Source organism: Stenella coeruleoalba, assembly GCF_951394435.1.
Source record: "Stenella coeruleoalba genome assembly, chromosome: 4".
In the NCBI taxonomy this organism is placed as follows: Eukaryota; Metazoa; Chordata; class Mammalia; order Artiodactyla; family Delphinidae; genus Stenella; species Stenella coeruleoalba.
In genome coordinates, this window is record NC_137149.1 from 19,720,484 (window position 1) to 19,738,069 (window position 17,586).

Consider the following 17,586-nt stretch of genomic DNA (forward strand, 5'->3'; position numbering starts at 1 on the left):
GTCTATAGCCCTTGATTATTTTCAGCAAAATCCTTTCTTAAATTTTATTTTTTAATAAATAAGGACATGTACGTTCTATTATTTTGGTATTCTTCCTTTTCCACTAAGAATTTTAGAGAAAACCCACGTATGAGCTCAGTGTACAGATATATAGTACATTGTCAAATGAACTGGTTTTCCAGGTACAATTATAAAGGATTGTTCAGTAGTCAAGATTCCTGGGTTTCAAGGGATGGTAGGTTGGGTTTCCTTGGAAGAAGAATCTGAGATGGAGATTAGTGTGCAGGAAGTTTAAGGAGAACCCCTGGTGTCTATACTTTTGGAAGGGAAGGGAAGGGAAGAAAGTGTGACTGGGAAGAGAGGAAAGTTGGACTGCAATGCATTCTGGAGAAAGGACTCAACCAGCCTCACAGGGAGTTCTGAAGCTGGGCTGGCCCTTCAGAGTTGTCCCAAGTTGAGATGGGAGGCGGGTGTGGAACCTTTATACTACATTAACCCGTCTTGGATGTGAGCTTTCTAAGGGGGCATTATCTTGGGCAAGGCAACTCTTTTCAGCTGAGGCAGTTCCCCCAGAGAGCTGACAGTGGAGTCCCCTCTGCTGACTGCACTCTCAGCTGCTGGGGGAATAAGTCCTTTTGTCCCAAAGGGTATCTGTGTGACACATCATGACCTCCACTAAAGTCTTCCCCTTGTGCCACTCAGAGTCATTTCATTATGAAAGTTCTGGGAGCATATCATCCAGGATTTTGATGGGCTTCTTTTCCTGGGGAAACTTATGAGAACAAAATTGGTGGATGTGAACAACAGCACCTACTGCTGCCATTGGTCTCAGGGCTGCAACCAAAATCCACTGTCTCGCTCCCGTATGATCCATTCTAGATTGCTCTCACTCTCCACATCTCCACTGGTCTCTGTGGCCTCCCTAGCATCATGATTTTGCCGCTGGTAACCATGCCCTTCTCAGGCCATGGCTCATATACTTGTCCGTTTACTATCAAAAGTCGGTGATGGAGTACGTGGAGATGCCTAAGTGAATCACCATATGTTGACATTTTCCTCCCTGGGCCCATTGTGTAACAGTAGCTGTTAACTCCTCCTGATGATTGGGGTCAGTTATCCCAGCCAGGTTGGTTCTCTATCTCTCATCTGCTGGTCTCTTGGCAAGAGGAGCCTGAAACGCCCAAGAGGCAGCTGTAGCTTATGGGGCTCTTGCCGTGTCCCCTGGAGGAACTGTTTCCCCTTTGTGAACCACGATCTCTAAACCCACAGAACCCAGAGTTAACAGGACAGGAAGCACAAATTCTCCAAGTATTGATAGCTCACTGGGAGTGATAGTAAACGGGCTGTTTCTGCTTCCATCCCTTGATTCCTAGGCTCGTGGATTCTGCCTACTGGGGAACACAGCACCACAGAAGTCATCTGATTTCCAATGTTTATTGCAGGATCCTGGAGGATGATGCCCTATCCCTGCAAAACTTTAGATAGTCATATGTGCTGATAAAAAATAATAACAATAATAAGGCAGGGAGGCAAAGGGAGTATAGGGTGGGATAGTTACAATTTTAGATAGGGTGGCCAGGGAAGGCCTCACCAAGCAGTGACATCTGAGTACAGATCTAAAGGAAGAGAGCAATTTAGGGTGAGATCATTCCAGGCAGGCGGAGCAGAAAGTGCCCTGGCCTATGGCAGGAGTTTTCTGGGAGTGCTCAAGGCACAGTGAGGTGATCAGCATGCCAAGGGTAGAGAGAAAGAAGCAGAGAATTGGTAGATGAGGTCAGACTGGTGGTAGGTGACCATACTATGTAAGGTCTTAGAGGTCATTGTAAAACGTTTGCTTTTACTCAGAATAAACTGAGAAACCACGGGAGGTTTTGAGGTGAGAAGTGATATATGTTTTACCAGAATCTCTGTGGCATCACTGAGGACAGACCAAAGGGGAAAAGGTGGAAGCAGAGGTGCCAGTGACGAGGCTGCTACACAACTAGCAAGAGATGGTGATGGTGGGACCAGGATGGTGACGGTGGGGGTGATCTTACAGAGCAGGCTTCCAGAGGCACCTGTCACAGTACATTCAATGTCAGAGGGGCCTCTTAGAATTGTGTAATGTGGTAATACCGGGTGAGTCAAATTTTGCTACAGTTTAAGGCAGGGGCAACCAGATTTGATGATACAGAATGTGAGAGGAAGAGTGGTGTGATGGACGGCTCCAAGGTTCTTGGCCTGAGCACCTGGGAAGTTGGGGTAGCCATCCATCGAGATGGAGGAGAGAGTACAAGGAGCAGCCTGAGAGATGGGAGCAATAATGGGAACTCAGGAGCAGACACATTAAGCTTGAGATGCCTGGGACTTCCCTGGCGGTCCAGTGGTTTAGACTTCGCACTTCCACTGCAGGGGGCGCGGGTTTGATCCCTGGCTGGGGAACTAAGATCCTGTATGCCTTGCAGCACGGCCAAAAAAGTTAAGCTTGAGAACCCTGTTGGGCATCCAGTCAGCAACCAGATATTGAGCCTGGAGACCATGGAAGGCTTCAGAGTTATGCATTTGGGAATCATTAGCATTTAGATGGCATTTGAAGCCATGAGAATGAATGAGATGGCTTAGTTAGTGTGGTGAGAATGTGTGAGATCACTTAGAAGTGAGAGTAGGTAAGAAAAAAAAAAAAAAAAAACCCGAACCAAACCAAAGACTGGACCTAATGCACTCCATGGTCAGAGTGTGGGGGAATGAAGAGGATCCAGTAAAGAGATAGAGCAGGATCAGTCAGAGAGGTGGGAGAAATCCAGGCCAAAGAGCTATCCTGGATGCAAATGAAGAAAGCTTCAAGAAGAGCCCCAGAAGGAATGAAGTAGCCAGGCATACGGTCTCAAGGATGTTCCCTGGGCTATTTGAATCTGATCTAGACTTATGCCAGTGAAGTATCATAGAATGTGCATCCTGGCATCCCTTCAGAATGTTGGTCCAGCTCATCATTTCCAAAGCAAGCCTGGTATTCTAGAGGAGGGACCCAAGGGTACAGAAGACGTTTCAAAGCATTTGGTCAGGACGGTAGTTCTTTCATTTCTATCTTTCTGAAAACGCCTATTTTAACAAGTTGTTTTTGGAGTCTTGCCTGGAAAGCTAAAAAGAGCCGGAAGCTGCCTGTTGTCCAGAGCCCACAGCTGAGCACAGTACATGAGAGGATGTGTGAATATCCATCGCTGCGCTTGTGTTGAGGCACTGCTAGAGCCATGCCCAGAAGCGGCAGCAGCAGCTAAAACCACCCTGGAAATTCCATTTGTTACCAACCAACTTTGAGAATGCTTTTCTGTTTTCTTAAATAAGACTTTTGAGGAGGGGGAGGCGGCAATGGGAATTTTAAAACAAATATTTTCAGGAGACAAAGGATTGTCATATTTTGTTATTAGTAACTACAAGCAGAAATGTGAAAGCACTTTTTAAAAATGTGGTGAAAACGACTCTTTTCTTGATAAGAATACAATATTTGGGGAGAACGTGGATCAGATATTTCCTCCTGAATTACTGCATCATAACAAATTCTGTATGATTTTGCTCATTTCAAATATATTTTAAGACAGGGAAATGGGGGAGAAGGAGTTAAATAAATGAATATCCAAAGCAGTTTGAAGTAATGAAAAGTTTCCTTTTCCATAGGATATAATATTTTTTTAAATGTTTACTTTTTTTAATGCTGTTCATTTCAAATTTAAATGTTATTCACAGGATAGCTATTGGAAAGTTTGTACCTCTGAGCAAATTTTTTTTTAAAGTTGGAGGAAACAAAATTGGGGGTTTTTGTTATTTTGCTTTTGAATAGCTTGTTAAGAGTAAGCAACTTTGTTAAGCAACTATCATTTATTTCTAGCATATTTTGGTTAGTTATGAAAATTAATGGTAACTAACTTCTTCAAACCCTGGGTTTAAGCATTATCTGAAATAACTCAATGTTACTGGATTATTGTCCCAACCTGCACATTATTGGCCCCAAGTCCCTTCCCTAGCTTTCTTTAGTTTCTCAATGAGTCTCTGGGTGAAGGCAATGATTCTTCTCTTGCCCCATAAGAAACCACTTGGGGACGACATCTCACCACAGTCCTGGCTGCCTGAGCCCTGAGAAAGAGGTGGGTCTCTGACACCCCAGACCTTGGGTTAGAAATTGGGAGAAGGCAGCCCCCTGCTAAGCTGTTTCTCTTTTGCCATCTCTGCCCTGAGGCAGCTCTTTCTCTTTGTGAAAACAGATCCTTCACCTGTTGCTCAAGGCTTCTTTCTCTATAGCAGGATTTTTCGAAACATGAGCTGATGAGTTGTGAAACCAATTTAGTGCGTAAGGAGGGAGTTATCAATAATTACATGGGGACAAGAGGCATAAGCTGGGACTGCCCTGGACAAAGCAGGACATGTGCTCACCCGCTAGCTCAAGATCAGAATTAAAGAAAGTGAAGTTGAATCGGAAGAGAAAATATCAGCGTGTCACATATAGAAAGTGTAAATAGTATTTTATGACACTTTAGCTGGGAGCAGGTCAAACACATTTCTTACTGGAGTCAAGGACAAAAACATTTGAAAATCACGGCTCTATAGGGCTGAGACTAGTCTGCAGAGGAGACTTTGGGTAAGGCCATTATGCTTTCCTTCTAGGTTGTTCTCCTCTACTCTAGCCTCCTTTTGCCCTAAATAAGGCTCTCAAACAACGCAAGTCTTATAACTAAACTCCTCCCACTTGAACCCCAGCACTGGGCCTGGAGTAAGCCAAGTTCCCTGAAACATCATGTCTTTGCTTATAGGATAACACTTTGCTTGTCTGAAATCATTGAGGAATGTAAGCGGTTCATCTATTGTAAGGGTATCTAAATGCGAACTTTCATGGAATAGAAGCTGATATAAATATATTTTTTCTCTGCACGCTCCTTAAGGATAAGAGCCTTCTGAGAAAATAGCAGCACCCTGACAGGTAGAGGTCCTCAGTAACCGCTCATTGAACTTTGCTGGTCTGATGACTGGGTTTTCTCTCCTGCCCCGTCCTGTGAAAACTGATACCCACATGTTGTTTCTTGGGTGGTATAACTGCCCTCTTTGTGGAATGTCTTCAGTATTTCCTCTCATAACAAGGATAAATCTCTAGCAGGAGAAAATGTACACTCTGGAAATAATAGTGCACTGGGGAAAGGTTCAGTTAGAGAGTTCACATAAAGCAGTTGGCACAGTGCTGGGTACCCGGTAAGTGCTCAGTAATGTGGACTGTTGCCATTATTAAGTAAACAGAGTAAAGACAGAACAACACAGAAAAAAAATTGTTGGCTCTTGTGTCACTTCACAAGAAGAGCCAGGGCCTTTAGCACTTAGCTTGGTGGTTCTGTTTATTAAGTAACTATTAGTGAATTGATTTTCTTTTTTTTTTTTTTTTTTTTTTGCGGTACGCGGGCCTCTCACTGTTGTGGCCTCTCCTGTTGCGGAGCACAGGCTCCGGACGCGCAGGCTCAGCGGCCATGGCTCACGGGCCCAGCCGCTCCGCGGCATGTGGGATCTTCCCAGACCGGGGCACGAACCCGTGTCCCCTGCATCGGCAGGCAGACTCTCAACCACTGCGCCACCAGGGAAGCCCTAGTGAATTGATTTTTAAGTGATACCATGGATTCTCAGGACCCCTGACCCCCCCACTTTTGTATGTCTTCTCTGTGCACTCTCTTTACCCAGATAATGCAGAGCAGGCATTCCACCAGGTTGTGAAGCAAGAGCGGGCTCATGAGCTCTGGTGCTGATTCCTCTGAAATTGCAATCTCTGTGGTTTGGTTCAGGGGGGCTCTTGCCCTGGACTTGGCTGGTAGTCTGAGACAGAATCATGGCTTCCCAAGCAGTTAAGCAGGGATTCTCAACTGACAGCACAACTGACACTTGGGGCAGGATAATTCTTTGCTGTAGGGGTTAGCCTGTGCATTGCAGGATGTTCAGCAACATCTTTGGCCTCTGTTCACTAGATTCCAGTCGCATCTCCCTCCTCCACCAAGCTGTAACATCCAAAACTGTTTTCAGACATTACCAAATGGCCCCTGGGTTCAAAATGGCCCCAACCAAGAATCACTGAGCTAAATTAAGGACAAAAAGGCAAGATAATCGTCTTAAAATACACCAGTCTTAAGTGACTTTAATTAGTTACATATATTTTAGGACTTACTGAGTAGACATGCTTAAAGGACACTTTTGCAACGTTTATTAGTATTGTGTCATGAATAACATAATTTAAAATGTCTCACCTTTTAAAATGCAGCGTGAATCAAGAAATCACTCAACCTGATTCCCTCACACTCCACGCACAAGCCTTGCCTTCTGCTTACAACGTACTTCCCTTTCTGGGCAAACTCCTACTCACCCTCCAACACCCAGCTCAAATGTCACATCCTTTTAAAGAATTCCATGTGTTCCAGTGGTATTTTATGTATATCTTCTACCACCATATTTACATATTATTATAATTATTCATAGGTCTGTCTCCCCAGCAAGGGTAGGAACTATGTCTTACTCACTTTTCCACCTCTAGCCCTTGGTACAGTGCCTGTCACAAAGCTTTTCCACAGCTGGTTGTCAGAGAGTCAGTGTGGAAGCTGCAAATCTGAGTTTCAATCCTACTCCGCTCCTTATTAACTATAGGACTTTAGACAAGGCATTTAACTCTCAAAAATGCTGTTTCTCCACCCGTAAGATGAAGATAATAGTATTTACAACTTGATGGTTTTAGTGATTTCAAAACAATGTTGTGATTTAAAAACACCCAGTTACATCAATGCCTCTTTGAGAAATGAGCTGTGGCTGACCATGGGTTAGAATATATGAAGTCCCTCCTTCGAGTTTTGTAGCTGGGCAGAGTGTAGTTCAGACACCTTGGGGAAATGTTGTGCGTTATTACTTAATTATGACTGTGTAATAATTTAATAGTGATTTTCATTAATATATTTTTTCAAAGAATTGTGTACTTCAACTCCCAGAAATATATCCAAGGGGCTTCATTCAGGGCTGGAAGGAGGCCTAAGAACCACCATTATTTGTATGTTACTGTTCATGGGACCTCATTAGCACCCCAGGCTGAAGAGGCCTGGTGACACTGGCTTATGTCCTCATAAATTGGGTGCTGCTCTAGGGAACATTAATCATACTCCTGTGATTCATCTGCTCTCTGCTTGTTCCATTGGAAAGCAACCAGGAACAGAAAGCTCATGGACTCTGGGGCCAGATAATCCACTTGTTAATGTATAATCTTTAGTAAATTGTTTAACCTCTCCAAGCCTCATTTTTCTCATCTTTTAAAAATGGGATGAAGAATAATTGTTCTCATAGTTGTTTTGAAAATGAAAAGAGGTCACATACAATGGATTTTTGGCACAGTGAAACTACTGTGTATGATACTATAATGATGGAGACGTGTCATTATACATTTGTCCAAACCCACAGAATGTACAACACCAAGAGTGAACCCAAGTATAAGCTATAGTCTTGAGGTGATTGTGATGTGTCAGTGCAGGTTCATCAGTTGTAACAAATGTCCCACTCTAGTTGGGGATGTTGATAACTGTGGAGGCTACGCATGTGTGGGAGCAGGGGGTAAACTGGAAATCTCTGTACCTTCCCCTCAGTTTTGTTGTGAACCTAAAACTTCTAAAAATTAAACTCTATTGAAGAAAAAAGAGGTCACATATATAAAACATCTAATACATGCCTGGCTCATAGGAAGTACTTGCCCAATATCAGCTACATTTTGTTCACAGATGACAGTGCATTTCAAACATCACTCAGCTGTCTGTCCACCATGTGGAATATATCTGGCTTGCCTCCTTACTGTCAAAGGCTCTGGTATAAAGAACTTGAACCCATGTCAGGAATTATTCCAGTATTAGTAGCGGTATTATTATTGCCTAGTAATAATAATCATATTAATGACGATATCAACCACAGTGAACAGGTATTAAACATTAGTGTGCCTACATTTTTCTACATGCTTCATACACATTACTCAACAAACCTATGCAGGAAGTTCTATTCTTAACCCCACTTAACAGATTAACTGAGGCACAGGTGGGTTAATTATGCCATGTCTCACAGTTGAAAGGTGGGGCAGCCAGACCTGAAAACCACAGACATCTGCCACCAGAGTGCATCTTTTTAACCACTGGGCCTAACTGATGGCCGTTCATTGTTTTGTTCACTGGCTCAACAAACACACAGTGAACAGTTATTTTGCTCTAGGCACTGAAACTCTGGAGATAAATAAGACATAAGTCCTCAAAGAGTTCACAATCTAGTGTGCAGGACAGATATGTGAACAGATTTTCCATGAAATGGGATAGGAACAACAACAGAGGTCGATGTTACATACAGGGGAAGCACCCTAGTGGCAGTGGTGGGTTCTCTGGGTTATACCCTCCTGAGAAAGGGCCCCTGGAGTGGATTAAATAGAGGAACAGCCTGCCACAGCAATGAGTACTTGGCAGCTGGGGTGGCTGGTCAGACACAGGTAACCCCTGATAAACTTAGTCTGAAACCGACTTAGAGATAATGTAGCTTGTCATTAGTCACTGGGCCCATAATTTTACTACTTGGTATCTTTGTCTGGGAAAAGAACAATAATCAAATATCATGTGACTCAGAAGCTAGGCAGTTGCTTATATTGTTCTCATTATCAATGGAACTGATAAACTGTGAAGCAGGTACTCAACTTGTTCTATAGAAATAAAAAAGTGCTGTACTTTGACGTGTACGTTCTATGATGAGACTGTGTTTTCCGTGGTAGGCTGCAAAATGGTGATCTCAAGGTTTGTTCTGAGCAGGAGGGAATTAGAAAGAAATGTTTCGGATTATGTCCTTCCTCTGTGAGTGCTTGTTTTCTGAGTTGTTAGGGAAAATGTGAAATGGCAAGACTCCTCAGGAAGGCTGCCCCACCGAGCATGTGTTTGTGCTCTTCTCATTTTCAGTGATGTCCTGGAAGAGAACTGTGACCTTGGAGAAAAAGCCATTGTTCCAGGAACGCCCATCTATAATGCATTGTGGCTTTCAACCAATACATCACTTAAGGGATGGAAAATCCGTATGCGTCCTCAGTGCCTCGGGGTTTCCAAATGAGCAGAGAAATGAGCTTCTCTGGATTCCAGTGTTGCAGTTTGGCAATACAGGCCTTTCCCTGCAAAAAAAAAAAAAAAAAAAGAAAGTTGTGAATTTAAGGGAGACTTCTTACATAGATCTCCTTGGTAGCTGGGTTAAAATGTGGAGGAATTGTAAGCATTTAAAAACACCAATAAGAGCTAATTCCAAGCATGGTGAATTTGCCTTCATTATGAAACAATGTCTTGTGTTGTGAAGGGAGATATTACACAGGGATGTGATGGTGACTTGGAAAGAAGAGGGGTTGATGAGGGAACAGGAGGACTGCTGAGGGGGAAAGCCATGCAGAGCTGATGCTTTCTGTTGTAGCTACAGACTCAGCATGGCAAGGGGCTTTTTTTTTTTTTTTTTTTTTGCGGTACGCGGGCCTTTCACTGCCGTGGCCTCTCCCGTTGCGGAGCACAGGCTCCGGACGCGCAGGCTCAGCAGCCACGGCTCACCGGCCCAGTCGCTCCGCGGCATGTGGGATCCTCCCGGACCGGGGCACGAACCCGTGTCCCCTGCATCGGCAGGCGGACTCTCAACCACTGCGCCACCAGGGAAGCCCGGCAAGGGGCTTTTAAATGATCTGGACCAGTGCCGCTCCTCTTTTTTCTCTGCACCAAACACTTGACAGACACAAAATATTTGTAGTAGAAATCATTGCAGGGCTGGGTATCAGAACCGGGGTGGAGGTGGGCGCATTGGGAGGAAAGGGATGAGGTGGGGAAGGGAAGCAAGGCGGTTCTAAAAACAACCCAGCCAGGTGAGCGGGCACTTGCCTCCTGAGCCTCCCAGGAGTCATTACTGCTCCAGGGAGCTGCTCTCCTTTGGGACTGCTGTGACTGAGGCCACCACCCCTCAAGGGTTACACTGGGTCATACGCAGGCCACTCCTCCACGTCTGCTGGCCCTAAGTTCTCTGGAATTCCGCCAAACACACCTGCTATCCCTTCCTACGTGACCGTTCTTCAAATACCAGGAGTCAGATCCCTTCTAAGACTCCTTTTCTACATGAAACTTCTGCTATTTTTTTTTTTCTTACCCATCCTACACTCTCATCCCTCAGGACGCCGCTATGTGCCAGGTGAGGCCAGGTAACCTGAAAAACAAATCCATGATACTGTGTCAGTCAGTGGTAATAAGTTACTCTTATGTCTACAATCGCAAAACAGGAAGAGGCCTTAGAGGTCAGCTCAACCCAACTCCACATTGATACGTGGAAAAAAATGGAGGTTCAGTTGTTGGTGGGTAAATTAGGACCAACATGCAAATTTCTGAACCCTCAGCATAGCAGGGCATGTGCCAGACCACATTCCCGGGAAACATTTTAACAGGCAGCAAATCAAAGTTTAAGGCGGGATTAACTAACAGCGCGATAAAGAATCCAGCCTGCTGTAGTTTTTGCCTCTTTCGGCACACTCCATATAATTTACTTTTACAAAATAAGATCCTCCCGAAACCAGTGGGTCTCCTAAGGATGTTTTTTTCTTACTATTAACCTGATAGTTTGTGGTTGTTACTGTTTTGTGGGTAAAATACTCACACAAAGTGAGTTGTTCTTCCCCTTGTTTTCGGTTGGTGGTATTTTACCTTCAAAGACGTAGCTCTATGGATGCAACTTATTTCCAAAATTGAAAGATCCTCAAAGGACCAAATAACAGTAAAGTGTGGGATTGTATTACGTAGCAGGTGTATCATTCCCTATGAAGGAAGGAGAGAGGAAAAAAATTCAAAGCAATATTATTGGTGTGAACAGTTTGCTGAAAATACACAAAGAGTTCATATAATTCTTTTAAATGAACTTTTAATTTAGAATAGTTTAAGATTTACAAAAAATTGCAAGGATAGTACAGAGAGTTCCATATACCCCACACCCAATTTCTCCTATTATTAACATTTTACATTAGTATGATACATGTAACACAATTATGAACTAATATTGATGCATTATTATTATTAACCAAAGTCCTTTCTTTATTCAGATTTCCTTTGTTTTAATCTAATGTTCTTTTTCTGTTCCAGGGTTCCACCCAGGATATAACATTACATTTAGTCATCGTGTCTTGGCTATGACAGTTTCTTAGACTTTCCTTGTTTTTGGTGACAATTGTGAGAAGTGTTGGCCAGGTGTTTTTTTTTTCCCTAACTTTTGTGGTTTTTTTGGCCACGTGGCGTGGCTTGCAGGATCTCAGTTCCCCGATCAGGGATTGAACCTGGGCCATGGCAGTGAAAGCCAGGAAAAGCCAGGAATCCTAACCATGAGGCCACCAGGGAACTCCCACCGGCCAAGTATTTTCTGGGTCTCTCAATTGGGACTTGTCTGATTTTTCCTTATGATTAGAGTGGGATTATGGGTTTTATGGAAGATGATCTAAGAGGCAAAGCGCAGTTCTCAGCAATTGTATCAGGAGTATATGCTACCCACATGACATAGCTGTTGTTAATCTGGATCACTTAGCTGAGGTAGTATTTATCAAGTTTTTCCACCATGAAGTTATTCTTTTTTCCCCCTTTCCATACTGTACTCTTTGGAAAGAAGTTGCTATTTGTAGCCCACACATAAGGAATAAGGAGTTATGCTCCGCCTCCTATGATCCATTTGGAGTTAATTTTTGTGAAATGTATAAGGTCTTTGTCTAGTTTTATTTATTTTTGCATATGGATGTCCAATCGTTACAGCACTGTTTAAAAACTATCCTTTGAATTGCCTTTGTGCCTTTGTAAAAATGAGTTGACTATATTTGTGTGGGCAATTCATTTGACATTGAAGGTACACTTGAGAGTGATTCTTGAGAAAATTAGTTGACTTTGATTTTATTTCCACTAGTCTGTGTAATTTCATTTTATTAAAATCTTTTATCTCCACACAGGTAGCTGTCATCTCAGCCTTTGCAAGTGGCTTCTCTTAATAAGAAACAAAAAATCTTCAATTTCAATTTTCTCTTCCATAGGTAAGATTAATAGAAAGGAATTTTAGAAAACCTCCACTCTCCCGGTATTGTTTATCTTTTGAGAAAAGGGAAGATGCCTGTGAATGACTTAAGATCAAACAGCTGGCAAGTGGTAGCACCACTAACCAATGATCAATGATTCATCGAGGACTCCAGCCAGGACTGTCACCCCGCATGGTCTCCTAATTTGAACAGAGGCTTCTGTCTCTTCAGATCATTTTCTCCAGTCATACTAATTCATAAATATACATACTTCTCAGGTGACTGAGTAAACAAATCCTCCACAAGGCTAACCAGAAAACTAGCCCAGGGGAAATCACCCTGGGAAGGTTGGTTAGAGCAAAGCACTAACGAGGCAACTCCTGAGTTCTTGCATCCCGGGAGACAGCTTATTTTTGATCTGCATCCAAATGGCACCTATAAAATCTCTTAAGTTTCTGGTCACAAAAGGAACTCAATGAGAAAATGCTGGATTTTATATGTGCCATCCACTACTATTATTGGAAAATATAGCTCAGTAGCTGAACGGGCACATCCTGTGGATACTGTTAGGAAGATAATTTTCACATGAGAAAAACAATAGTGCACCTAACCTTGTGTGGGTGGGCATTATATTAGGTGAGTATTTTGTTCACAAGCAAATAGACATATGGAGAGATGATGAACCACTCAATAAATGGAAGGAGAAACTTGACATTTTGATTCCACAGAATTTCTTAAATATATTAAATAGATTTGTGAAGCTATGAATAGTTAGGTCTGTATGCTAAACAGTTAGATCACAAGATGCTTCCTAGTCTTTCATACATCATCCAAAGCAGCAAAAATGATCTTGGACGGTGAATGGAGGGGTTAATTTTATTCTTTCATTAAACTTTATTCAGATCTACTGCCCTAACCATCTTGCCAATTCTTTTAAAATATATTTGACTTTAAAACATTTCTCCATTATCTCCAAAATCATTATAATTAATTATAAAAGTCATCATTTGTTAACCCCCTACTGTGTGCATAATATTATCTTAAGCATATTTATGCTCATTGGTCGCATGCAGTCTTCACTTCAGTTCTATGAGGTGCATTACATCATTGTTTTCATTTTGAGTGATTAAGAAAACGACAACAACCCTGTAGTTTATGTTCAAAATTGTTTTGACTTGTGCTTACTGCGTCCCAGTCAAAACTCTAACTTCTTTATGTCCCTGATCACAGCTAGCTGCCCACGAGATTGAGTCATTTCAGTAATTCATACTACTATGAAAATGATGACAGATGTTTATCTGTATAGAAGATTTGGAGAAATCAAATCTAATGGTAGATTTTTATGTCAGTGAAAAGACATTGTTGGGAAAGGGAGTGCAGGAGACAGAGAAGGATTTCATACCTTCCTTTCAAATACACTTCTTAAATGTTTACCTGGTAAGATGGAAAACCAGGTATGTGTGTCTATCAATAAGAACAGCGTGTATTAGAGAATGAAGACTTGGCTTCTTCAGGGAGTACTGCTGGAAAGAGTAGAGACCTATGTATGTGGTGGGATTTTCTGTCAAGGGTTATCTACCCACAGGTGGGATAAGTGAATTAACTGTAGTTCTGCAGCTAAGAATTCACAGGTTACAATGATAATAATTAGAGCATGTCCAGGAAAAGGTTTACAAAAATAACTTAGGTGATGGTTAGTATTGGGTACTATTTTTGGTCAAATATACATCCTTGTTTTTATTTTCTATTTTTCTTCCACTTAAAATTAGACACATTTCTTCTTGGTCTTTTGTACTTTAGACAGACATTATTGGGCAGCGTGGATTCAAAAATACATCTCTATTCAGTTTAGGCTAAATTGGAACTCTCACATTCTTATGGTTTGGGGCTATGAGAAAACAGAAGAACATTTTGGTGACCTAAATAATTTGACCTGTCGGGATTCTACATCATTTTAACCAAAACATATACTATCTATGGCTACTGTAGTTGTACAAGACGCATACCGTATATAGTGTTGTGATTAAAAGTGAGGGCTCTGGAGTCGGACTATCTGAGTTCAAATTCTAGCTCTGCCATTTACTAGTCATGTGACCATAAACATTTGTTTAACTACCTTGTACCTCAGTTTCCTCATTTGTAAAGTGAGAGCAATAATAGTACTTTTTTCATAGGATCGCTGTGAGAAATCAAAGAATCACTTAGAACAATGCTTGGTACAAAATAATCATTCATGTTTGTAGCCACATAATTTTGAAAAAGATGAGACAAATTATTAACAACAGGAAAATGTGATCGTGATGAAAGTGACAATAGGGCTCATAATTATGAAGGCAAGTTGTGGAGTTATAAAAATCTTTCCCTTATAGAATATTCTTGGTTTGGTCACATACACACACACATAAAAAGAGTTTGGTAAATTCCAGCTATAGTTTTTTCTTTAATTCAACAACTATTTATTGAGCATCTACTATGTTCAGGCATTTTATTAGGCACTGGGAATTCAGCAATGAAGAAAGCAAACTCCTGTCCTCATTGGAGATTATATATATTAAGGAGAGATATAGAAAATACAGACATGAATAATGGGAATTCCCTGGCTGTCCAGTGGTTAGGACTCAGCACTTTCACTGAAGTAGCCTGGGGTTCAATCCCTGGTCGGGGAACTAAAATCCTGCAAGCTGCACAGTGTTGCACTCCACAGTTCATATCTGTAGTTTTAACTAATAATATACATTCTTTTCATCTATTTTTCTTGAGCATGTTAATCATACTTAATATCTGGATCAATATCTCTTTGTATCTTTTGTTTGCTTTTTGATTTACAATGTTGTGTTAATTTCTGCTGTAAAGCGAAGTGACTCAGTTATACATACATTCTTTTTCATATTCTTTTCCATTGTGGTTTATCACAGGATATTGAATACTGTGCTATACAGTAAGACCTTGTTGTTTATCCATTCTATGTATAATATTTAGCATCTACTAATCCCAAACTTCCAACCTATTCCCCTCCACCCCCCTTGGCAACCACAAGTTGGTTCTCTATGTCTGTTTCTGTTTCATAGATAAGTTCATTTGTGTCATATTTTGGATTCCACATGTAAGTAATATATGGTATTTATCTTTTTCGGACTTACTTCACTTAGTATGATAATCTCTAGGTCCATCCATGTTGCTGCAAATGGCATTATTTCATTCTGTTTTATGGCTGAGTAGTAAACCATTGTATATATGTCCCACATCTTCTTCATCCATTCATCTGTCAATGGACATTTAGGTTGTTTCCATGTCTTGGCTATTGTAAATAGTGCTTCTATGAACATAGGAGTGTATGGATCCTTTCAAATTATAGTTTTGTCTGAATATATGCCCAGGAGTGAGATTTCTGGATCATATGGCAACTCCATTTTCAGTTTTTTGAGGAACCTCCATACTGTTTTCCACAGTGGCTGCAGCAAATTTTAAAATTAATTTTTATTGGAGTATAGTTGCTTTACAATGTTGTGTTAGTTTCTACTGTACAGCACAGTGAATCAGCTATATGTATAAATATAGCCCCTCTTTTGTTGGATTTCCTTCCCAGTTAGGTCACCACAGAGCATTAAGTAGAGTTCTATTACTATCTTTCTCTTTATGGTTTTAGTACTTGTTTCTGTGTCCTGCAATGCCTGGGAAATTTTGATCCAATTTGATCCAGACATAGTATTTTAAAAATTAGAGGGCTTTGGGGTAAAATCTTCCTCCAGAGAGGCTTTACCCCTTCTACTAGGGAGCTGATCACTTTAATCCAATCAGAGGTAGAACCAACTGCAGGCTGCATTACAGATTTTTATATTTAGACTTTATTTTTTAGAGCAGTTTTAAGTTCACAGAAAAACTGAGCAGAAAGTACTGAGTTCCCATTTGCCTCTTGCCCGCACCCTTGCATAGCCTCCTTCATTATCAACGTCCCTCACCAGAGTGATACATTTTTTTTTAATTTATTTTATCGAAGTACAGTTGACTTACAATGTTGCATTACTTTCTACCGTACAGAAAAGTGATTCAGTTATATATATACAAACATATATATATAAACACGTGTATATATATATATATATATACACACACACATATATATATATGTGTATATTATATATATATATATATATACTTTTTCATATTCTTTTCCACTGTGGTTTATCACAGGGTATTGTATATAGTTCCCTATGCTACACAGTAGGAGCTTGTTGTTACCTATTCTACATATAATAGTTTGCATCTGCTCATCCCAAACTTCCTGTCCACCCCTCCCCCACCTCCACCCCCTTGGCAACCACAAGTCTGTTTTCTATGTCCGTGAGTCTGTTTTGTAGATAAGTTCATTTGTGCCATATTTTAGATTCCACAGATAAGTGATATCATATGGTATTTGTCTTTCTCCTTCTGACTTACTTCATTTAGTATGATAAACTCTAGGTCCATCCATGCTGCTGTCAGTGGCATTACTTCATTCTTTTTTATGGCTGAGTAGCATTCCATTGTATATATGTACCACATCCTTTTTGTCCTAGAATGGTACTTTTTTTTTTTTTACTAGGGATGATTCTACATTGACACATTATTATCACCCAAAGTCCAGAGTTTATGTTAGGGTTAACTCTTGGTGTTGTACATTCTACAGGCCTTGACAAATGTATAATGACATGTATCCATCATTATAGTGTCATACAGAGTAGTTTCACTGCCCTAAAAAATCCCTTGTGTTCCACTTATTCATCTCTCCGTACCCCTAACTCCTGGCAACTACTGATCTTTCTATTGTCTTCATAGTTTTGCCTTTTCCAGAATGACATATAGTGCATTACAGTTTTTGTGAGACTCTTTTACATCTCTGATCTGTCCCTGTTCCTAGAGAGTAGCCCTCTGCTATAGACTGAATGTTTATGTCCCCCCCAAATTCATATGTTGAAACCCTAACCCCCAATGTGATGGCAATAGGAGGTGCAGTCTTGAGAGGTGATTTGGTCGTGACGGTGGAGCCCTCATGAATGTGATTAGTGCCCTTATAAAAGAGACCCTGCAGAGCTCCCTCATCCCTTCTGACAAGGGAGGACACAGCAAAAAGATGGTCATCTATGAACAAGGAAGTTGGCTCTGGCCAGACACTGAATCTGCCAGAGTCTTTTATTTATTTACTTATATTTTGGGCCGTGTTGGGTCTTCGTTGCTGTGCACGGGTTTTCTCTATTTGCGGTGAGTGGGGGCTACTCCTTATTGTGGTGTGCGGGCTTCTCATTGTGGTGTCTGCCAGAGTCTTGATCTTGAACTTTCCAACCTCCAGAACTGTGAGAAATAAATGTTTGCTGTTTAAGTCACACAACCCGACCCAACTAAAACACCCTCCTGGAGTTCCACCTGAGGACTTGGGGTGCTCACTGTAGCCCTGTCCTCCTGTGAGTCTTTTAAGTTTGCAAAATCTCTGTTCTACTTTATAGAGATTTTCTATTTAGTTTCTTAACATCTTGATCCATGTAGTGTCAGAA